General features: G+C 49.2%; 17 non-coding genes and 1 pseudogene across 17 annotated transcripts; all 18 read left to right on the top strand.

The window, feature by feature from the left end:
- The first annotated feature begins 468 nt into the window (after positions 1-468).
- Positions 469-575, top strand: LOC121902983. The gene has a single exon (XR_006097945.1). It is a non-coding gene; the product is annotated as a U6 spliceosomal RNA (small nuclear RNA).
- A 385-nt stretch (positions 576-960) lies between these two features.
- LOC121902886 lies at positions 961-1,076 on the top strand. Its single transcript, XR_006097855.1, has one exon. It is a non-coding gene; the product is annotated as a U5 spliceosomal RNA (small nuclear RNA).
- An 807-nt stretch (positions 1,077-1,883) lies between these two features.
- Positions 1,884-2,074, top strand: LOC121902676. Its single transcript, XR_006097666.1, has one exon. It is a non-coding gene; the product is annotated as a U2 spliceosomal RNA (small nuclear RNA).
- Positions 2,075-2,963: 889 nt separating this feature from the next.
- On the top strand, positions 2,964-3,070 carry LOC121902982. The gene has a single exon (XR_006097944.1). It is a non-coding gene; the product is annotated as a U6 spliceosomal RNA (small nuclear RNA).
- A 385-nt stretch (positions 3,071-3,455) lies between these two features.
- LOC121902885 lies at positions 3,456-3,571 on the top strand. The gene has a single exon (XR_006097854.1). It is a non-coding gene; the product is annotated as a U5 spliceosomal RNA (small nuclear RNA).
- A 6,479-nt stretch (positions 3,572-10,050) lies between these two features.
- On the top strand, positions 10,051-10,229 carry LOC121902781 (annotated as a pseudogene).
- An 888-nt stretch (positions 10,230-11,117) lies between these two features.
- On the top strand, positions 11,118-11,224 carry LOC121902981. The gene has a single exon (XR_006097943.1). It is a non-coding gene; the product is annotated as a U6 spliceosomal RNA (small nuclear RNA).
- Positions 11,225-11,608: 384 nt separating this feature from the next.
- Positions 11,609-11,724, top strand: LOC121902884. Its single transcript, XR_006097853.1, has one exon. It is a non-coding gene; the product is annotated as a U5 spliceosomal RNA (small nuclear RNA).
- Positions 11,725-12,531: 807 nt separating this feature from the next.
- LOC121902750 lies at positions 12,532-12,722 on the top strand. The gene has a single exon (XR_006097739.1). It is a non-coding gene; the product is annotated as a U2 spliceosomal RNA (small nuclear RNA).
- Positions 12,723-13,611: 889 nt separating this feature from the next.
- On the top strand, positions 13,612-13,718 carry LOC121903023. Its single transcript, XR_006097983.1, has one exon. It is a non-coding gene; the product is annotated as a U6 spliceosomal RNA (small nuclear RNA).
- A 385-nt stretch (positions 13,719-14,103) lies between these two features.
- LOC121902882 lies at positions 14,104-14,219 on the top strand. The gene has a single exon (XR_006097851.1). It is a non-coding gene; the product is annotated as a U5 spliceosomal RNA (small nuclear RNA).
- An 807-nt stretch (positions 14,220-15,026) lies between these two features.
- LOC121902704 lies at positions 15,027-15,217 on the top strand. Its single transcript, XR_006097694.1, has one exon. It is a non-coding gene; the product is annotated as a U2 spliceosomal RNA (small nuclear RNA).
- An 888-nt stretch (positions 15,218-16,105) lies between these two features.
- Positions 16,106-16,212, top strand: LOC121902980. Its single transcript, XR_006097942.1, has one exon. It is a non-coding gene; the product is annotated as a U6 spliceosomal RNA (small nuclear RNA).
- Positions 16,213-16,596: 384 nt separating this feature from the next.
- LOC121902881 lies at positions 16,597-16,712 on the top strand. The gene has a single exon (XR_006097850.1). It is a non-coding gene; the product is annotated as a U5 spliceosomal RNA (small nuclear RNA).
- An 807-nt stretch (positions 16,713-17,519) lies between these two features.
- Positions 17,520-17,710, top strand: LOC121902703. Its single transcript, XR_006097693.1, has one exon. It is a non-coding gene; the product is annotated as a U2 spliceosomal RNA (small nuclear RNA).
- An 888-nt stretch (positions 17,711-18,598) lies between these two features.
- On the top strand, positions 18,599-18,705 carry LOC121902979. Its single transcript, XR_006097941.1, has one exon. It is a non-coding gene; the product is annotated as a U6 spliceosomal RNA (small nuclear RNA).
- Positions 18,706-19,089: 384 nt separating this feature from the next.
- On the top strand, positions 19,090-19,205 carry LOC121902880. Its single transcript, XR_006097849.1, has one exon. It is a non-coding gene; the product is annotated as a U5 spliceosomal RNA (small nuclear RNA).
- Positions 19,206-20,012: 807 nt separating this feature from the next.
- On the top strand, positions 20,013-20,203 carry LOC121902660. Its single transcript, XR_006097651.1, has one exon. It is a non-coding gene; the product is annotated as a U2 spliceosomal RNA (small nuclear RNA).
- The last annotated feature ends 630 nt before the right edge of the window (positions 20,204-20,833 follow it).

Raw genomic sequence — 20,833 nt, 5'->3', positions numbered from 1 at the left:
CTCAAGAATGTCGTCGGCTCGGCCTTACCCGAAAAAGGGCCTCTTTGACCCAATGGGCCATCTAGTCCGGCACCCCCTGCTGGCTTTCAGAGAAGGGCGACAACCAAGGTCGGACACACGCCACAGGCAGATGCTCAGAGCCGTCCTGTCATGCGTCATAGGAGTGGATGCTTAGCTTTGGGGCCCAAATGAAGCCTCCTGCGTGACAGACAACTTGTGCGTGGCCCCCTCATTTGGCATGAGGCCATTTCTGGCCTTAACCCACTTTGTGATTTTCACAAGCATGCGCGAAGAAGTAGCAGGCAGTTGATAGCAACTGAAAACACAGCGATGTCAACGACAGAAAGGCCCCATCCCTCGCGCTTGTCGTGCTTAATGGTGCCGCCCACTGTCCTCCAGACTGCACCGCGGTCAAGGGGCCATTCTGCCCACGGGGTAGTAAAAGGGAAGCAGCGCCTGAGGACTTGTGTGCTTGCTACGGCAGCACGTATGAAAAATTGGATTCGATACAGAGAAGATTAGCATGGCCCCTGCGAAAGGATGACACGCAAAATCGTGAAGCGTTTCCACATTTTGATCCGCTTCTGATGTCTCCTGCTCCTCTCCAGCGCCTGAGGGGGACGGTAGTACTTTGGCTGCATTTCCTGGTCTTCTTTGTCGCGTTTGACCTCGTGGATAGGCAGCTTCCTAGTACTGGTTATCTGGGTGGCCAATGTTAGGCTCGGGGAGGCCAGCTAAGGAAAATATGTCCCCGGCATGTAGAACCTGCTTCGTAGTACAGGCCCCAGAAGGTCTAGTGGCAACGACGTGACAGACGAGCAATCCCGGCGCCCAAAACTCCCTGAAGCGCAGTGCGGGGTAGGGGAATGGGTGTGGCCCGGGAGGCGAGTGAGGCTCACCGTGAAGGTTGTGGCTGGGACGACTGGGCTCCTTGGGCTGCTGTCGAGGAGCGGGCCGTACTTACTCTGGTTTCTCTTCATAACGTACAAGTCTTTCGCCTTTTACTAAAGACTTCCGTGGAGAGGAACACCCACGAGTTAAATCTATTTTTGGCAGGCTTTGCAGTTTGGCAGAGCCTCGTGTGTTTGTGAAAAGCAAAAACAGCTGTCCATAACAAGATGTGTGGGAGCACCGATCCTTGTCACCGCTGCTACTCAGTTCATCGGCCCGCTTCACCCCAACGTTTAAGTCCACGGCCAAAGGTCTTCTAAAGGTATCACCTTCGACCAGTATACGACGCTTGACCGTCCCGTTAATGAGCTTGTCCAGTCCTGTTTTCCTCAGTTAAGAAATATTGCAAAAATAAGACCTATATTGTCCCCCGTTGTTCTCGAACAATGAATCCACGCGTTCATTTTCTCCCGTTTAGGCTACTGTAACTCCCTCTACACCTGCCTCGGTCAGTCTTCTTTAAAACGTTTACAGTTAATCCAAAATACAGCAGCTAGACTTCTAACCAGAACTAGCCGTAGGTCCCACATTAACCCTGTTGTGGGGCGTCCCTCCCTCAAAGACGCCTCAAAGGCCATTGACGTCCGCAAGCCTTTCTGCATACCTCCCTTCTTCTTCCCGTGTCCTGTTTTATTTCATTTTGGTTGATTTCTCTCTGTGTCGTGTTTGTCTGTTTTATTAATCCATCTGTTTCGATTTTGCACGTGTATGTGTCTGTAAAGCACGTTGTGACTGTGTGTTTTAAAAAGTGCTGTATGAACAAAAGCTCACTTACTTACTTATTTACTTACTTACTTACTTACCTACTTACCAAGGAGCTCCTGGGCCGAGCTGCCAAGCGGCAGTCGTTCTTGCGGTCGTTTGAAACGACTGCACCACGACGAGCCAGAACTGTGCAGGAGGTGGGGCGGGGCAGCAAACAGCAAGGGTTCATCGCTTCTCGGCCTTTTGGCTAAGATCAAGTGTAGTATCTGTTCTTATCAGTTTAATATCTGATACGTCCTCTATAAGGGGACAACATATTAAAAGGATTTTTTGCACTTGGAGTTGAAAAAGGGGCTTGCTCCGTTCACTCCACGCATCGTCCCGGCATTGCAGTGCCGCTGGGAACGGTGCACCCTTCTCTCTGCTTTGTGGAATGCCAATTACTCAGAAGAAACGCAGCAGCCTCCTCAGTCTGCCCGTCTCAGATGGCTGCATATCAGCCATGACAACTGGGGCAAAAGTGCGGCGTGCAATGTAGAGTGACACAGAGTGAGATTTGCACCTCTGATTTGATTAGCAGACAAACATGACAGAGAGGGAACGTTGCCGTGTTGCAAATAGCTGCGAAATACACGTCGAATCTGCACAGCATTTTCCCTGCGTTTGTCCTCACTGGAGTGTCTGCGGCCACCTGCCTACTTTTGTTGTCTGGTAGCCCGCGTCTGAAAACCAATCCTCAGCATTGCGGCGGGGTATGTCAATCACAGGTTCCTGCTCTCTGACAAAGTTTCTTGCCGGTTACATGTAGAAAATATATTGTGCATACCGAACGCGACATTCTCAAGAATGTCGTCGGCTCGGCCTTACCCGAAAAAGGGCCTCTTTGACCCAATGGGCCATCTAGTCCGGCACCCCCTGCTGGCTTTCAGAGAAGGGCGACAACCAAGGTCGGACACACGCCACAGGCAGATGCTCAGAGCCGTCCTGTCATGCGTCATAGGAGTGGATGCTTAGCTTTGGGGCCCAAATGAAGCCTCCTGCGTGACAGACAACTTGTGCGTGGCCCCCTCATTTGGCATGAGGCCATTTCTGGCCTTAACCCACTTTGTGATTTTCACAAGCATGCGCGAAGAAGTAGCAGGCAGTTGATAGCAACTGAAAACACAGCGATGTCAACGACAGAAAGGCCCCATCCCTCGCGCTTGTCGTGCTTAATGGTGCCGCCCACTGTCCTCCAGACTGCACCGCGGTCAAGGGGCCATTCTGCCCACGGGGTAGTAAAAGGGAAGCAGCGCCTGAGGACTTGTGTGCTTGCTACGGCAGCACGTATGAAAAATTGGATTCGATACAGAGAAGATTAGCATGGCCCCTGCGAAAGGATGACACGCAAAATCGTGAAGCGTTTCCACATTTTGATCCGCTTCTGATGTCTCCTGCTCCTCTCCAGCGCCTGAGGGGGACGGTAGTACTTTGGCTGCATTTCCTGGTCTTCTTTGTCGCGTTTGACCTCGTGGATAGGCAGCTTCCTAGTACTGGTTATCTGGGTGGCCAATGTTAGGCTCGGGGAGGCCAGCTAAGGAAAATATGTCCCCGGCATGTAGAACCTGCTTCGTAGTACAGGCCCCAGAAGGTCTAGTGGCAACGACGTGACAGACGAGCAATCCCGGCGCCCAAAACTCCCTGAAGCGCAGTGCGGGGTAGGGGAATGGGTGTGGCCCGGGAGGCGAGTGAGGCTCACCGTGAAGGTTGTGGCTGGGACGACTGGGCTCCTTGGGCTGCTGTCGAGGAGCGGGCCGTACTTACTCTGGTTTCTCTTCATAACGTACAAGTCTTTCGCCTTTTACTAAAGACTTCCGTGGAGAGGAACACCCACGAGTTAAATCTATTTTTGGCAGGCTTTGCAGTTTGGCAGAGCCTCGTGTGTTTGTGAAAAGCAAAAACAGCTGTCCATAACAAGATGTGTGGGAGCACCGATCCTTGTCACCGCTGCTACTCAGTTCATCGGCCCGCTTCACCCCAACGTTTAAGTCCACGGCCAAAGGTCTTCTAAAGGTATCACCTTCGACCAGTATACGACGCTTGACCGTCCCGTTAATGAGCTTGTCCAGTCCTGTTTTCCTCAGTTAAGAAATATTGCAAAAATAAGACCTATATTGTCCCCCGTTGTTCTCGAACAATGAATCCACGCGTTCATTTTCTCCCGTTTAGGCTACTGTAACTCCCTCTACACCTGCCTCGGTCAGTCTTCTTTAAAACGTTTACAGTTAATCCAAAATACAGCAGCTAGACTTCTAACCAGAACTAGCCGTAGGTCCCACATTAACCCTGTTGTGGGGCGTCCCTCCCTCAAAGACGCCTCAAAGGCCATTGACGTCCGCAAGCCTTTCTGCATACCTCCCTTCTTCTTCCCGTGTCCTGTTTTATTTCATTTTGGTTGATTTCTCTCTGTGTCGTGTTTGTCTGTTTTATTAATCCATCTGTTTCGATTTTGCACGTGTATGTGTCTGTAAAGCACGTTGTGACTGTGTGTTTTAAAAAGTGCTGTATGAACAAAAGCTCACTTACTTACTTATTTACTTACTTACTTACTTACCTACTTACCAAGGAGCTCCTGGGCCGAGCTGCCAAGCGGCAGTCGTTCTTGCGGTCGTTTGAAACGACTGCACCACGACGAGCCAGAACTGTGCAGGAGGTGGGGCGGGGCAGCAAACAGCAAGGGTTCATCGCTTCTCGGCCTTTTGGCTAAGACTGCGGTCGCCTCCTGTTGGTGGTAAAAATTCTTGCCTGTTGTTGCATTAATTTGTTGCTACTGCTTGGGAGGATATTCTCTTCATTCCTTGTGCAAAGTATTTCAACTCTATTTGTAGTTGTTCATCTTGCACAAATAGGAATTCATTGGCTCAGAGGACTGTCTAACTGTACTCTGTGGTAAGTAACACCTTGACCAGGCCAAACAGAAAGGTAAGTCTCTTTTAATTTCCTTTATTTTGGTTGGTTTTACGGTATTTTAGTTATTTATTGGTATTTTTGAGCCTTTTAGCATATTTATTGGCGCTTTTAAAGGTTTTAGTTGCTTTTAGTTGTTTTAACTTGTGGTGCCTCCACCATGTCGGCCCCCCATGCCGGCATGCGGAGGCACCACAGTGTCCGTTTTATCTTCCAAGAGAGAGATGGAAAGCTTCTAGGGATGTCAAGACTAGACTTTTCCCGGAAGCTAGTTCAGAAAACATTGAACTTTAAACCAGAGGACCTGAATTGTATATTGACCTTGCCAAACAACAAAGGCTTTGATGTAAGCTTTCGATCTGCTGTTTTGCTAAGAGAGTTCTGGACACGCTTTGAAAATGTGAAACCCCAGTTTTCTGCTTTCAATGTTGAGAAACTGACTGATAATGCTTTGAAAACGGTTATTGTTAGGATGTTCAATGAGACAGTGAATGCAGAGGACATTTGTTTGTGGCTGGGGAGATATTGCACTGTAAAAGGCCAGGCTACAAAAGTGAGAGATGAGGATGGCATCTGGAATTGCGCTTGGAGGGTCCCCATCCAACAATGGCAGGACCCCCAAGGCTTCCAGGGCTTGAAACATCTGCCATCCATGGTAGTTCTGGGAGAAAACAGGGGCTATATTCACTACCAGGGTCAGCCCAAGCTCTGCCGCAAGTGTGGTGAGCATGGGCACCTGGCAGAAGCATGCCAGCAGATTGTTTGTGGGAAATGTAGAGAAATTGGGCACACTTTTGAGGAGTGCTCCAATGGCAGACGGTGTAATCTTTGTGGAGAATCAAACCACCTCTTCAGAGATTGCCCCAAGTCTTTTGCCAACAAATTGAAGGCAGCAAAGCAAATGGAAAATGCAAAAAATGGCGGACAAGCTGAACTGTTAAGAGAGCTACCAGAAGAGGCTGGGCAGGAAAATTCAAATCTCCCGCCAAATCCTGTGATTGGAGGAGAGGAATCAGGTGAGGCGGGAGTGGGGGAGGGGCCTGCAACAGCCCCACCAGTGGAGAGTTCTGTGGAGGATGGGGTGATGCAGGCAGAGGGCGGAGCTAGCTCTGAATGTGAAGAAGTCCAATCACAAGAAGACAGCGAGGATGCCCCCCTCCCCGCAGCCCAGCAATCGAAGAGGCCTGCATCAGAATTGTCCTCTGAGTCTCCTGTAGTCTCAGAGAAGAGGGGAAGAGTTGGGATTTTCTCAGACAGTTCATCTGTGGAGGAACCCAGAGTCTTCCCCTCCAGTTCACCAAATGAGGTCTCGTTTTTAACAATAGCTCTGCAATCAACCCCTAGAGACTCAAAATTAAATGCGACACTGTGTCCAAGGCCAACCCCCAGAGTCCGATTGGGGAATGGAGCTCAACCCCTTCACTCTTCACCAGTGGGAGTGAAGGAAGAGCTACATTCACAAGAAATTGCCTAACATTTGTTTTACTTTTTAAAGGTATTTTAATGTTTTAATCTCCTTTTTAGTCTTTTAAAATTTCATACCTGTTGTTTTTAACCATACTCATGACACTCACCTTCTCAACCATCAATGTGAGAAGTGTGAAGTCGAGAGTTAGAGCCCAAAGTGTTTTATCCTTTCTTCATTCTTTTAAGTCAGATGTGTTTTTAATACAGGAATGTGGCCTACCGTTTTTAAAACAGTACAGACAGTGGGAGGACATGTGGCCAAAATCATCAGTATGGAGCGGGTCAAATCAAAACAAGAACGATGGAGTGGCCATTTTAATAAAAAATCCTCAAGTTCTGGTGAAGGGCAGCACTGTGGTGAGAGACGGTCGGGCACTTTTAACACATTTGACTTTTATGGGACAGGATTTTAACCTTTTAAATATTTATGGCTTTAATGAGAAGAATGACAGGTATGACCTTTTAGAAGACCTGCAGTTCCACATGCTAGGCAGAGTACCATTAGTTGTAGGGGGTGATTTTAACTGTATTTTAAGTAGAAATGATAGGAAAGGAGCAGGGGATAATTTTAAAGTGGATAAAACATCGGTTTTATTACAGGGCATTTGCAAGGATTTTAAACTCCAGGACTGTTTTAAAACCATGCATCCCAGAGAGGAAGGCTTCACCTGGTTCAGTGGTGATGGCACCAGAGCCTCTCGCATCGACTATATTTTTACACGGGACTGCCCACCAACCGATGCTAGATTGACCCCTGTTTTCTTTTCCGATCACCTAATGCTTTCCTGCACCCTTTCACTCTCTTCGGGTGTGACATTAGGAAGTGGTCTGTGGAAACTCAACTGCTCCCTGTTAGAAGATAAGGAGCTCATTAGTCAATACAGGGAGCAGTACCAAGAGTGGCAGACCCTTCAAGACTTTTACGATTCACGTGCACACTGGTGGGAAATGGTGAAGGGAAAGACCCAGACTTTCTTTAGAAAAGCAGGTAAGAGAAAAAAGAGTAAAGAAGACAGACGCATGATGGGACTGCAAAAAAGACTACAGCGCTATTTTAAACTAAATCAAAATGGAATGGATTTTAATGAGGAGATTAAACAAATTAAAACAGAGATGTCGGTTTTAGCAGAAATAAAAAGTAAGGGTGTCATTTTAAGGAGCAGGGAACGGGAAATAGAAGAGGGGGAGAAGTGCACTCGATATTTCTTCAAGAAAATTTTAAATAAAGGGGGGAACATTTTAAAACTAAGAAAAGACAATGGGTGCACGGCTAACACAATGGAAGAGATTAATGAAACGGTTGAAAATTTTTATGGAGAATTGTACAAGGAAAAAAACATTGAAATGGACACCATGACTGAAGTCTTAAAATTCATTGAAAACACAGTAAAGGACAGTGTGCTTTTATCCCAAGATTTTAGTATTTTTGAGTTAAATAAATGTCTTATGAATTTTAAGAAAGGGAAGTCCCCAGGACAAGATGGACTTCCCTTGGAATTTTATTTGACTTTTTGGGACATTTTAGCACCTGACTTGCTTACTGTTTTTATGGATTTTGAGCGTTTTTACCGACTTCCTGACAGTTTTAGAGTAGGGATAGTGACTCTTCTTCACAAAAAGAAAGACAAGACTGACCTGAAGAACTGGAGACCTATCACACTTTTAAATTTTGACTGCAAACTTTTTAGTAAAGTTTTAGCATCTCGTATGTCCTTGGTTTTAGAAGAGGTGATTCACCCGGATCAAGCCTGTGCCATCCCGGGGAGGAAGATCACCGACAGCCTCGTACTGATCCGAGACACCATCTGTTACGCGAGAGACAGAAACATCCGGCTAGTAGTACTCAATCTAGATTTTGAGAAAGCCTTTGATCGGGTCTCGCACCAGTACCTTTTCCAGGTACTGCTAAAAATGGGGTTCCCAGAGAGGTTTGTAGCTTGGGTGGGATTGCTGTACCGGGGCATTACCAGCAAATTCGTTGTTAACGGGCATCTGACAAAAGCAGTCGATATCAACTGCGGCGTCCGTCAGGGTTGTCCGTTATCTGCCCTCCTCTATGTCACCTGTATAGAACCACTGGCACAGGTCTTGAGAAGGGACCAACGAATCAATGGGGTGGGAGTTCCAGGGAGCGGGGGACTTGTCACCAAGTGTGTTTTATATATGGACGACCTGAACATTTTATGCACTGACCTTTTATCTGTTAACAGGACGCTGGACTTGACTGACTGGTTTGGACGGGCCTCTGGGTCTAAATTAAACAGAGGCAAGACCCAAGCCCAGTTTTATGGACCATGGACAGCGACTGAGACGACAGGACTCCCTTTGACTATGACCCAGACTGACCAGAAAATACTGGGGATTAAATTTGACAGGGAAGGGGGAGGTAGAACAAATTGGCCAGACGTGGTAGGGAAAGTACGGCAAAGACTAGGGTACTGGGGACTTAGAGGACTGACCATGGAAGGAAAGGTTTTAATCATTAAAGCAGTGATTTTACCTTTGCTTTTACTGATCAGTTCTGTTTTTATCCCACCTAGGAGAGTGCTTTTAGATCTGGACCGAGCCATCTTTTATTTTCTGTGGGGCTCGAAGTGGGAAAGGCTAAGAAGAGAGATCATGAAGAAGCCAAAAGAAAAAGGAGGAAAAGGAGTGCCCGATCTATATCTGTTTTTAGGAAGTAGATACACAACACTGCACCTCAAAATAGCTACAGACCCATCCGGAAACCCCAAGACAAAAGCAATGACACGATTCTGGATGGGATCTTACCTCAGAAAGATGAAGTTTTTACCCACAGATCTCAAAGTACCTGTGTCTTTTAACCTGCCACCTGTTTATGCTTTTATCCAGACGTTTTTTAAGCATTTTAACTTGGAGCAGGAGGAGCTGCATATTTTAACTAACCACCGGTCTCTGATTTCTGTTGTGCAGGAGCGGGAACCAGTGAGTCCAGTGCGCGGGCTCGCATTCGGCGAGCCCTCAACAGTTTGGCGCAACGTCAACCATTCCGCTCTTCCAAACAGACTCCGGGACCTGTCATGGATGGTGGCTCATGAGATCCTCCCAGTTAGGTCCGTTATGCACTCCCGGGGCATGTCAACGCTCTCAACCTGCCCCCGACCTGGTTGTGGCGCGCCTGAGTCGGTGAGGCATCTGCTCTGGGAGTGCAGTGCTGCCGTAGACCAGTGGGCAACAGCCGGCTCCTTACAATTCCCGTACTTGCCAGCAAGGGAGGTCCTCACAGCACAACTAGTGCTCTATGGGGTGAGCCAAACAGCGAAAAAAAAGAATGACTTTGCCAAGCAGTGGCTCACCCTAGCTGCCATCAAAGACGCCATGTGGACCTCCAGAAACTTGCTGGTAAGAAAGCACATGCAGATCCCCCCCGTGGCTGTGATCCGGATGGCCGCAGCGACGGCCCAAGCGGCCGGAGCTGCTGGCGGCGGGCCTAGGACACAGCCACAAAGAAGCATCGCCTCTGTGCCCATTCGGAGGAAGGAGCCGGAGCTACACGCAAAAAGGTCAAAGCAGTGGCGGCCTGGCTCTCCGGGTGAGGCAGGTGGGAAGGAGCATCAGGGTGAGAGTCTCCTCTGAGCACCTTGACAGGATCCCGAGAGACCCGTTGTTTGGGAGAGCGGAATGAGTTACCCTTGGTAGGGACTCACTGCGCTCCTGCACAAAGAAGGACCTGGAAAAAACATCTTAACGAAATGCACTCCTTTTTAAAGACTTTTAAAATGGACACTCAAAACATACTGTCATCCACATGAGAAGTGTTTTATGAATGGCTTTTACCTGTGACAATGCTGGTTTTATCTGTAATACCTCTTAAAACAAAAGTTTTATTGTTTTAAATGTGGTTTTACAGATCACACTGATTTATTTATTTATTTCTTTATTTATGAATTGCATTTTCAAGGTAACTTTTATGTCATGAATATGAACAACTTTGATGAAATGTGTTTGAAATGAGTGTCAATAAATTTTTTCGAAAGAAAAAAAAATCTGTTCTTATCAGTTTAATATCTGATACGTCCTCTATAAGGGGACAACATATTAAAAGGATTTTTTGCACTTGGAGTTGAAAAAGGGGCTTGCTCCGTTCACTCCACGCATCGACCTGGCATTGCAGTGCCGCTGGGAACGGTGCACCCTTCTCTCTGCTTTGTGGAATGCCAATTACTCAGAAGAAATGCAGCAGCCTCCTCAGTCTGCCCGTCTCAGATGGCTGCATATCAGCCATGACAACTGGGGCAAAAGTGCGGCGTGCAATGTAGAGTGACACAGAGTGAGATTTGCACCTCTGATTTGATTAGCAGACAAACATGACAGAGAGGGAACGTTGCCGTGTTGCAAATAGCTGCGAAATACACGTCGAATCTGCACAGCATTTTCCCTGCGTTTGTCCTCACTGGAGTGTCTGCGGCCACCTGCCTACTTTTGTTGTGTGGTAGCCCGCGTCTGAAAACCAATCCTCAGCATTGCGGCGGGGTATGTCAATCACAGGTTCCTGCTCTCTGACAAAGTTTCTTGCCGGTTACATGTAGAAAATATATTGTGCATACCGAACGCGACATTCTCAAGAATGTCGTCGGCTCGGCCTTACCCGAAAAAGGGCCTCTTTGACCCAATGGGCCATCTAGTCCGGCACCCCCTGCTGGCTTTCAGAGAAGGGCGACAACCAAGGTCGGACACACGCCACAGGCAGATGCTCAGAGCCGTCCTGTCATGCGTCATAGGAGTGGATGCTTAGCTTTGGGGCCCAAATGAAGCCTCCTGCGTGACAGACAACTTGTGCGTGGCCCCCTCATTTGGCATGAGGCCATTTCTGGCCTTACCCACTTTGTGATTTTCACAAGCATGCGCGAAGAAGTAGCAGGCAGTTGATAGCAACTGAAAACACAGCGATGTCAACGACAGAAAGGCCCCATCCCTCGCGCTTGTCGTGCTTAATGGTGCCGCCCACTGTCCTCCAGACTGCACCGCGGTCAAGGGGCCATTCTGCCCACGGGGTAGTAAAAGGGAAGCAGCGCCTGAGGACTTGTGTGCTTGCTACGGCAGCACGTATGAAAAATTGGATTCGATACAGAGAAGATTAGCATGGCCCCTGCGAAAGGATGACACGCAAAATCGTGAAGCGTTTCCACATTTTGATCCGCTTCTGATGTCTCCTGCTCCTCTCCAGCGTCTGAGGGGGACGGTAGTACTTTGGCTGCATTTCCTGGTCTTCTTTGTCGCGTTTGACCTCGTGGATAGGCAGCTTCCTAGTACTGGTTATCTGGGTGGCCAATGTTAGGCTCGGGAGGCCAGCTAAGGAAAATATGTCCCCGGCATGTAGAACCTGCTTCGTAGTACGGGCCCCAGAAGGTCTAGTGGCAACGACGTGACAGACGAGCAATCCCGGCGCCCAAAACTCCCTGAAGCGCAGTGCGGGGTAGGGGAATGGGTGTGGCCCGGGAGGCGAGTGAGGCTCACCGTGAAGGTTGTGGCTGGGACGACTGGGCTCGTTGGGCTGCTGTCGAGGAGCGGGCCGTACTTACTCTGGTTTCTCTTCATAACGTACAAGTCTTTCGCCTTTTACTAAAGACTTCCGTGGAGAGGAACACCCACGAGTTAAATCTATTTTTGGCAGGCTTTGCAGTTTGGCAGAGCCTCGTGTGTTTGTGAAAAGCAAAAACAGCTGTCCATAACAAGATGTGTGGGAGCACCGATCCTTGTCACCGCTGCTACTTAGTTCATCGGCCCGCTTCACCCCAACCTTTAAGTCCACGGCCAAAGGTCTTCTAAAGGTATCACCTTCGACCAGTATACGACGCTTGACCGTCCCGTTAATGAGCTTGTCCAGTCCTGTTTTCCTCAGTTAAGAAATATTGCAAAAATAAGACCTATATTGTCCCCCGTTGTTCTCGAACAATGAATCCACGCGTTCATTTTCTCCCGTTTAGGCTACCGTAACTCCCTCTACACCTGCCTCGGTCAGTCTTCTTTAAAACGTTTACAGTTAATCCAAAATACAGCAGCTAGACTTCTAACCAGAACTAGCCATAGGTCGCACATTAACCCTGTTGTGGGGCGTCCCTCCCTCAAAGACGCCTCAAAGGCCATTGACGTCCGCAAGCCTTTCTGCATACCTCCCTTCTTCTTCCCGTGTCCTGTTTTATTTCATTTTGGTTGATTTCTCTCTGTGTCGTGTTTGTCTGTTTTATTAATCCATCTGTTTCGATTTTGCACGTGTATGTGTCTGTAAAGCACGTTGTGACTGTGTGTTTTAAAAAGTGCTGTATGAACAAAAGCTCACTTACTTACTTATTTACTTACTTACTTACTTACCTACTTACCAAGGAGCTCCTGGGCGGAGCTGCCAAGCGGCAGTCGTTCTTGCGGTCGTTTGAAACGACTGCACCACGACGAGCCAGAACTGTGCAGGAGGTGGTGCGGGGCAGCAAACAGCAAGGGTTCATCGCTTCTCGGCCTTTTGGCTAAGATCAAGTGTAGTATCTGTTCTTATCAGTTTAATATCTGATACGTTCTCTATACGGGGACAACATATTAAAAGGATTTTTTGCACTTGGAGTTGAAAAAGGGGCTTGCTCCGTTCACTCCACGCATCCACCCGGCATTGCAGTGCCGCTGGGAACGGTGCACCCTTCTCTCTGCTTTGTGGAATGCCAATTACTCAGAAGAAATGCAGCAGCCTCCTCAGTCTGCCCGTCTCAGATGGCTGCATATCAGCCATGACAACTGGGGCAAAAGTGCGGCGTGCAATGTAGAGTGACACAGAGTGAGATTTGCACCTCTGATTTGATTAGCAGACAAACATGACAGAGAGGGAACGTTGCCGTGTTGCAAATAGCTGCGAAATACACGTCGAATCTGCACAGCATTTTCCCTGCGTTTGTCCTCACTGGAGTGTCTGCGGCCACCTGCCTACTTTTGTTGTGTGGTAGCCCGCGTCTGAAAACCAATCCTCAGCATTGCGGCGGGGTATGTCAATCACAGGTTCCTGCTCTCTGACAAAGTTTCTTGCCGGTTACATGTAGAAAATATATTGTGCATACCGAACGCGACATTCTCAAGAATGTCGTCGGCTCGGCCTTACCCGAAAAAGGGCCTCTTTGACCCAATGGGCCATCTAGTCCGGCACCCCCTGCTGGCTTTCAGAGAAGGGCGACAACCAAGGTCGGACACACGCCACAGGCAGATGCTCAGAGCCGTCCTGTCATGCGTCATAGGAGTGGATGCTTAGCTTTGGGGCCCAAATGAAGCCTCCTGCGTGACAGACAACTTGTGCGTGGCCCCCTCATTTGGCATGAGGCCATTTCTGGCCTTAACCCACTTTGTGATTTTCACAAGCATGCGCGAAGAAGTAGCAGGCAGTTGATAGCAACTGAAAACACAGCGATGTCAACGACAGAAAGGCCCCATCCCTCGCGCTTGTCGTGCTTAATGGTGCCGCCCACTGTCCTCCAGACTGCACCGCGGTCAAGGGGCCATTCTGCCCACGGGGTAGTAAAAGGGAAGCAGCGCCTGAGGACTTGTGTGCTTGCTACGGCAGCACGTATGAAAAATTGGATTCTATACAGAGAAGATTAGCATGGCCCCTGCGAAAGGATGACATGCAAAATCGTGAAGCGTTTCCACGTTTTGATCCGCTTCTGATGTCTCCTGCTCCTCTCCAGCGCCTGAGGGGGACGGTAGTACTTTGGCTGCATTTCCTGGTCTTCTTTGTCGCGTTTGACCTCGTGGATAGGCAGCTTCCTAGTACTGGTTATCTGGGTGGCCAATGTTAGGCTCGGGGAGGCCAGCTAAGGAAAATATGTCCCCGGCATGTAGAACCTGCTTCGTAGTACAGGCCCCAGAAGGTCTAGTGGCAACGACGTGACAGACGAGCAATCCCGGCGCCCCAAACTCCCTGAAGCGCAGTGCGGGGTAGGGGAATGGGTGTGGCCCGGGAGGCGAGTGAGGCTCACCGTGAAGGTTGTGGCTGGGACGACTGGGCTCCTTGGGCTGCTGTCGAGGAGCGGGCCGTACTTACTCTGGTTTCTCTTCATAACGTACAAGTCTTTCGCCTTTTACTAAAGACTTCCGTGGAGAGGAACACCCACGAGTTAAATCTATTTTTGGCAGGCTTTGCAGTTTGGCAGAGCCTCGTGTGTTTGTGAAAAGCAAAAACAGCTGTCCATAACAAGATGTGTGGGAGCACCGATCCTTGTCACCGCTGCTACTCAGTTCATCGGCCCGCTTCACCCCAACCTTTAAGTCCACGGCCAAAGGTCTTCTAAAGGTATCACCTTCGACCAGTATACGACGATTGACCGTCCCGTTAATGAGCTTGTCCAGTCCTGTTTTCCTCAGTTAAGAAATATTGCAAAAATAAGACCTATATTGTCCCCCGTTGTTCTCGAACAATGAATCCACGCGTTCATTTTCTCCCGTTTAGGCTACCGTAACTCCCTCTACACCTGCCTCGGTCAGTCTTCTTTAAAACGTTTACAGTTAATCCAAAATACAGCAGCTAGACTTCTAACCAGAACTAGCCATAGGTCCCACATTAACCCTGTTGTGGGGCGTCCCTCCCTCAAAGACGCCTCAAAGGCCATTGACGTCCGCAAGCCTTTCTGCATACCTCCCTTCTTCTTCCCGTGTCCTGTTTTATTTCATTTTGGTTGATTTCTCTCTGTGTCATGTTTGTCTGTTTTATTAATCCATCTGTTTCGATTTTGCACGTGTATGTGTCTGTAAAGCACGTTGTGACTGTGTGTTTTAAAAAGTGCTGTATGAACAAAAGCTCACTTACTTACTTATTTACTTACTTACTTACTTACCTACTTACCAAGGAGCTCCTGGGCGGAGCTGCCAAGCGGCAGTCGTTCTTGCGGTCGTTTGAAACGACTGCACCACGACGAGCCAGAACTGTGCAGGAGGTGGTGCGGGGCAGCAAACAGCAAGGGTTCATCGCTTCTCGGCCTTTTGGCTAAGATCAAGTGTAGTATCTGTTCTTATCAGTTTAATATCTGATACGTCCTCTATACGGGGACAACATATTAAAAGGATTTTTTGCACTTGGAGTTGAAAAAGGGGCTTGCTCCGTTCACTCCACGCATCGACCCGGCATTGCAGTGCCGCTGGGAACGGTGCACCCTTCTCTCTGCTTTGTGGAATGCCAATTACTCAGAAGAAATGCAGCAGCCTCCTCAGTCTGCCCGTCTCAGATGGCTGCATATCAGCCATGACAACTGGGGCAAAAGTGCGGCGTGCAATGTAGAGTGACACAGAGTGAGATTTGCACCTCTGATTTGATTAGCAGACAAACATGACAGAGAGGGAACGTTGCCGTGTTGCAAATAGCTGCGAAATACACGTCGAATCTGCACAGCATTTTCCCTGCGTTTGTCCTCACTGGAGTGTCTGCGGCCACCTGCCTACTTTTGTTGTCTGGTAGCCCGCGTCTGAAAACCAATCCTCAGCATTGCGGCGGGGTATGTCAATCACAGGTTCCTGCTCTCTGACAAAGTTTCTTGCCGGTTACATGTAGAAAATATATTGTGCATACCGAACGCGACATTCTCAAGAATGTCGTCGGCTCGGCCTTACCCGAAAAAGGGCCTCTTTGACCCAATGGGCCATCTAGTCCGGCACCCCCTGCTGGCTTTCAGAGAAGGGCGACAACCAAGGTCGGACACACGCCACAGGCAGATGCTCAGAGCCGTCCTGTCATGCGTCATAGGAGTGGATGCTTAGCTTTGGGGCCCAAATGAAGCCTCCTGCGTGACAGACAACTTGTGCGTGGCCCCCTCATTTGGCATGAGGCCATTTCTGGCCTTACCCACTTTGTGATTTTCACAAGCATGCGCGAAGAAGTAGCAGGCAGTTGATAGCAACTGAAAACACAGCGATGTCAACGACAGAAAGGCCCCATCCCTCGCGCTTGTCGTGCTTAATGGTGCCGCCCACTGTCCTCCAGACTGCACCGCGGTCAAGGGGCCATTCTGCCCACGGGGTACTAAAAGGGAAGCAGCGCCTGAGGACTTGTGTGCTTGCTACGGCAGCACGTATGAAAAATTGGATTCGATACAGAGAAGATTAGCATGGCCCCTGCGAAAGGATGACACGCAAAATCGTGAAGCGTTTCCACATTTTGATCCGCTTCTGATGTCTCCTGCTCCTCTCCAGCGTCTGAGGGGGACGGTAGTACTTTGGCTGCATTTCCTGGTCTTCTTTGTCGCGTTTGACCTCGTGGATAGGCAGCTTCCTAGTACTGGTTATCTGGGTGGCCAATGTTAGGCTCGGGAGGCCAGCTAAGGAAAATATGTCCCCGGCATGTAGAACCTGCTTCGTAGTACGGGCCCCAGAAGGTCTAGTGGCAACGACGTGACAGACGAGCAATCCCGGCGCCCAAAACTCCCTGAAGCGCAGTGCGGGGTAGGGGAATGGGTGTGGCCCGGGAGGCGAGTGAGGCTCACCGTGAAGGTTGTGGCTGGGACGACTGGGCTCCTTGGGCTGCTGTCGAGGAGCGGGCCGTACTTACTCTGGTTTCTCTTCATAACGTACAAGTCTTTCGCCTTTTACTAAAGACTTCCGTGGAGAGGAACACCCACGAGTTAAATCTATTTTTGGCAGGCTTTGCAGTTTGGCAGAGCCTCGTGTGTTTGTGAAAAGCAAAAACAGCTGTCCATAACAAGATGTGTGGGAGCACCGATCCTTGTCACCGCTGCTACTCAGTTCATCGGCCCGCTTCACCCCAACCTTTAAGTCCACGGCCAAAGGTCTTCTAAAGGTATCACCTTCGACCAGTATACGACGCTTGACCGTCCCGTTAATGAGCTTGTCCAGTCCTGTTTTCCTCAGTTAAGAAATATTGCAAAAATAAGACCTATATTGTCCCCCGTTGTTCTCGAACAATGAATCCACGCGTTCATTTTCTCCCGTTTAGGCTACTGTAACTCCCTCTACACCTGCCTCGGTCAGTCTTCTTTAAAACGTTTACAGTTAATCCAAAATACAGCAGCTAGACTTCTAACCAGAACTAGCCGTAGGTCCCACATTAACCCTGTTGTGGGGCGTCCCTCCCTCAAAGACGCCTCAAAGGCCATTGACGTCCGCAAGCCTTTCTGCATACCTCCCTTCTTCTTCCCGTGTCCTGTTTTATTTCATTTTGGTTGATTTCTCTCTGTGTCATGTTTGTCTGTTTTATTAATCCATCTGTTTCGATTTTGCACGTGTATGTGTCTGTAAAGCACGTTGTGACTGTGTGTTTTAAAAAGTGCTGTATGAACAAAAGCTCACTTACTTACTTATTTACTTACTTACTTACTTACCTACTTACCAAGGAGCTCCTGGGCGGAGCTGCCAAGCGGCAGTCGTTCTTGCGGTCGTTTGAAACGACTGCACCACGACGAGCCAGAACTGTGCAGGAGGTGGTGCGGGGCAGCAAACAGCAAGGGTTCATCGCTTCTCGGCCTTTTGGCTAAGATCAAGTGTAGTATCTGTTCTTATCAGTTTAATATCTGATACGTCCTCTATACGGGGACAACATATTAAAAGGATTTTTTGCACTTGGAGTTGAAAAAGGGGCTTGCTCCGTTCACTCCACGCATCGACCCGGCATTGCAGTGCCGCTGGGAACGGTGCACCCTTCTCTCTGCTTTGTGGAATGCCAATTACTCAGAAGAAATGCAGCAGCCTCCTCAGTCTGCCCGTCTCAGATGGCTGCATATCAGCCATGACAACTGGGGCAAAAGTGCGGCGTGCAATGTAGAGTGACACAGAGTGAGATTTGCACCTCTGATTTGATTAGCAGACAAACATGACAGAGAGGGAACGTTGCCGTGTTGCAAATAGCTGCGAAATACACGTCGAATCTGCACAGCATTTTCCCTGCGTTTGTCCTCACTGGAGTGTCTGCGGCCACCTGCCTACTTTTGTTGTCTGGTAGCCCGCGTCTGAAAACCAATCCTCAGCATTGCGGCGGGGTATGTCAATCACAGGTTCCTGCTCTCTGACAAAGTTTCTTGCCGGTTACATGTAGAAAATATATTGTGCATACCGAACGCGACATTCTCAAGAATGTCGTCGGCTCGGCCTTACCCGAAAAAGGGCCTCTTTGACCCAATGGGCCATCTAGTCCGGCACCCCCTGCTGGCTTTCAGAGAAGGGCGACAACCAAGGTCGGACACACGCCACAGGCAGATGCTCAGAGCCGTCCTGTCATGCGTCATAGGAGTGGATGCTTAGCTTTGGGGCCCAAATGAAGCCTCCTGCGTGACAGACAACTTGTGCGTGGCCCCCTCATTTGGCATGAGGCCATTTCTGGCCTTACCCACTTTGTGATTTTCACAAGCATGCGCGAAGAAGTAGCAGGCAGTTGATAGCAACTGAAAACACAGCGATGTCAACGACAGAAAGGCCCCATCCCTCGCGCTTGTCGTGCTTAATGGTGCCGCCCACTGTCCTCCAGACTGCACCGCGGTCAAGGGGCCATTCTGCCCACGGGGTACTAAAAGGGAAGCAGCGCCTGAGGACTTGTGTGCTTGCTACGGCAGCACGTATGAAAAATTGGATTCGATACAGAGAAGATTAGCATGGCCCCTGCGAAAGGATGACACGCAAAATCGTGAAGCGTTTCCACATTTTGATCCGCTTCTGATGTCTCCTGCTCCTCTCCAGCGTCTGAGGGGGACGGTAGTACTTTGGCTGCATTTCCTGGTCTTCTTTGTCGCGTTTGACCTCGTGGATAGGCAGCTTCCTAGTACTGGTTATCTGGGTGGCCAATGTTAGGCTCGGGAGGCCAGCTAAGGAAAATATGTCCCCGGCATGTAGAACCTGCTTCGTAGTACGGGCCCCAGAAGGTCTAGTGGCAACGACGTGACAGACGAGCAATCCCGGCGCCCAAAACTCCCTGAAGCGCAGTGCGGGGTAGGGGAATGGGTGTGGCCCGGGAGGCGAGTGAGGCTCACCGTGAAGGTTGTGGCTGGGACGACTGGGCTCCTTGGGCTGCTGTCGAGGAGCGGGCCGTACTTACTCTGGTTTCTCTTCATAACGTACAAGTCTTTCGCCTTTTACTAAAGACTTCCGTGGAGAGGAACACCCACGAGTTAAATCTATTTTTGGCAGGCTTTGCAGTTTGGCAGAGCCTCGTGTGTTTGTGAAAAGCAAAAACAGCTGTCCATAACAAGATGTGTGGGAGCACCGATCCTTGTCACCGCTGCTACTCAGTTCATCGGCCCGCTTCACCCCAACCTTTAAGTCCACGGCCAAAGGTCTTCTAAAGGTATCACCTTCGACCAGTATACGACGCTTGACCGTCCCGTTAATGAGCTTGTCCAGTCCTGTTTTCCTCAGTTAAGAAATATTGCAAAAATAAGACCTATATTGTCCCCCGTTGTTCTCGAACAATGAATCCACGCGTTCATTTTCTCCCGTTTAGGCTACTGTAACTCCCTCTACACCTGCCTCGGTCAGTCTTCTTTAAAACGTTTACAGTTAATCCAAAATACAGCAGCTAGACTTCTAACCAGAACTAGCCGTAGGTCCCACATTAACCCTGTTGTGGGGCGTCCCTCCCTCAAAGACGCCTCAAAGGCCATTGACGTCCGCAAGCCTTTCTGCATACCTCCCTTCTTCTTCCCGTGTCCTGTTTTATTTCATTTTGGTTGATTTCTCTCTGTGTCGTGTTTGTCTGTTTTATTAATCCATCTGTTTCGATTTTGCACGTGTATGTGTCTGTAAAGCACGTTGTGACTGTGTGTTTTAAAAAGTGCTGTATGAACAAAAGCTCACTTACTTACTTATTTACTTACTTACTTACTTACCTACTTACCAAGGAGCTCCTGGGCGGAGCTGCCAAGCGGCAGTCGTTCTTGCGGTCGTTTGAAACGACTGCACCACGACGAGCCAGAACTGTGCAGGAGGTGGGGCGGGGCAGCAAACAGCAAGGGTTCATCGCTTCTCGGCCTTTTGGCTAAGATCAAGTGTAGTATCTGTTCTTATCAGTTTAATATCTGATACGTCCTCTATAAGGGGACAACATATTAAAAGGATTTTTTGCACTTGGAGTTGAAAAAGGGGCTTGCTCCGTTCACTCCACGCATCGACCCGGCATTGCAGTGCCGCTGGGAACGGTGCACCCTTCTCTCTGCTTTGTGGAATGCCAATTACTCAGAAGAATATCAGCCATGACAACTGGGGCAAAAGTGCGGCGTGCAATGTAGAGTGACACAGAGTGAGATTTGCACCTCTGATTTGATTAGCAGACAAACATGACAGAGAGGGAACGTTGCCGTGTTGCAAATAGCTGCGAAATACACGTCGAATCTGCACAGCATTTTCCCTGCGTTTGTCCTCACTGGAGTGTCTGCGGCCACCTGCCTACTTTTGTTGTCTGGTAGCCCGCATCTGAAAACCAATCCTCAGCATTGCGGCGGGGTATGTCAATCACAGGTTCCTGCTCTCTGACAAAGTTTCTTGCCGGTTACATGTAGAAAATATATTGTGCATACCGAACGCGACATTCTCAAGAATGTCGTCGGCTCGGCCTTACCCGAAAAAGGGCCTCTTTGACCCAATGGGCCATCTAGTCCGGCACCCCCTGCTGGCTTTCAGAGAAGGGCGACAACCAAGGTCGGACACACGCCACAGGCAGATGCTCAGAGCCGTCCTGTCATGCGTCATAGGAGTGGATGCTTAGCTTTGGGGCCCAAATGAAGCCTCCTGCGTGACAGACAACTTGTGCGTGGCCCCCTCATTTGGCATGAGGCCATTT

The sequence above is a fragment of the Thunnus maccoyii genome, chromosome 8, assembly GCF_910596095.1.
Source record: "Thunnus maccoyii chromosome 8, fThuMac1.1, whole genome shotgun sequence".
Taxonomy (NCBI): domain Eukaryota; kingdom Metazoa; phylum Chordata; class Actinopteri; order Scombriformes; family Scombridae; genus Thunnus; species Thunnus maccoyii.
Note: the sequence above shows the minus strand (reverse complement) of the source record. Positions and strands in the feature narration are given on the sequence as shown.